We start from the raw sequence: 1682 nt of genomic DNA on the forward strand, positions 1-1682 counted from the left end.
CTATACAGTAATATATAGTATCCCTCTCTCCCCTTTTTAAATCCTGCTTATTACTTTTTCTAGTCTAAATGGTACTTATATTCATTTATATGAAAACTTTCTTTCTTAGATTACAATTTCATATTCATCTAACAAACATTTAACGAGTACCTAATTTGTGCCTAGTGTTGTGTTGTATAGAGGATGATGAACATGGTTCAGGATTCAAATTGCTCACAGATTAGTTGAGGAGATACAAATATAAGCCAATAATTATAATTGTGAAAAATGTTATAAGAGTATAAAGTTTGATGGGATCCCAGGAGAAGGAAGGTACTATTTGGGCCTCTCCCATGCTCTCATGCTCACCACTCCTCAAACTGTTCTCGTCAAAGTCAACAATGGCTCTTATATCGCTAAATCTGGGTCATGTCTTAGTTCTCATGTTGCTCAATATGTCAGCAATATTTCACACAGTTGTTCATTTCCTCTTTCTTGAAAGACTTTCTTCACTGGCTCTTCGGAGGTCATTCTTACTTCATTTCCTGTCTCATTGGTCACTCCTTTTAAGGCTTCTTTGTTGGCTCTTCTTCATCTTCCCAACTTCTAAACACTGGAGTGCTCCAGAACTCAGTCCCTGACTTCTATTCTCTTCTTACTTCCCCCTAAACGATCCTACTTCAATTCAGGGCTTTACATATTGTCTACCGTAGATAACTCCCAAATACCTACCTCTATCCGTGATATTCCCACTGAACTCCAAAGCATTTATCCAACTGCCTACTTAACATTTCCACTTAGAGATCCAACAGGCATCTCACACATAACATTATTTAAGAAAAAAGTCTTGATTATTCCCACCTAATCTGTTCCTCCTACAGTCTGTGCCATCTCAATAAATGGGAACTTCATCCTTCCAGTTGCTCAAGTCAAAATTCTTGACATTATCCTTGAGTATTTCCTTCATACCCTACCTTTTAGCTTTGCCTTCAAAATATGTTCTGAATCCGACAACACTTAACACCTTCACTCTTATTACCCTGGACGGCATTCGTTACCTGGATTATTACAATAGCCTCTTATCAAATCAGTCTGCTTTTATTCTTGACTCCGTGTACTCTATCCTAGACACGGCTGTCATAGTGATCCTACTGAAATGTAAGGCAGATCATATCACTCTTCTGCTCTATACCCTTCGATGGTTTCCAGTCCTATTCAGAATAAAAATCACACTCTTTTCCATGGCTCATAAGGCCCTACAAAATCGTGCCCACGGCTACCTCTCTGATCTCATCCCCTGCCATTCACTTCACTCCAACCACACTGGCCTCCTCTAATTTCCTCCAATATACCAAGAATGCTCTGCCTTGGGCACTTCACACTTGCTATTCCCTCTGCCTGGAATGCTTTCCCTGCCCCCTCATATCCACATAGATTGAACTCATGATTTATTCTCATCTCTGCTCCCATATTATCTCATCAGAGCGGCCTTCCTTGACCATTCTGCTTAAAATAACATCTTCATCTCCTTACCCTGCCTTGTTTTTCTTCATCCTAGTTCCACCTGGCATGCATGTTTTTGTTGACTACTTATTTATTATCTATTTGCTTCCACTAGAACCTAAATTTTATCACCGTAGAAAATTCTGTCTGTTTTTCACTGCTGCATCTCTAGATCCTAGGACAGTATCTGGCACATAATA

This window comes from Ceratotherium simum, chromosome 25 (assembly GCF_057802395.1).
Source record: "Ceratotherium simum simum isolate JZ-2026a chromosome 25, ASM5780239v1, whole genome shotgun sequence".
Taxonomy (NCBI): domain Eukaryota; kingdom Metazoa; phylum Chordata; class Mammalia; order Perissodactyla; family Rhinocerotidae; genus Ceratotherium; species Ceratotherium simum.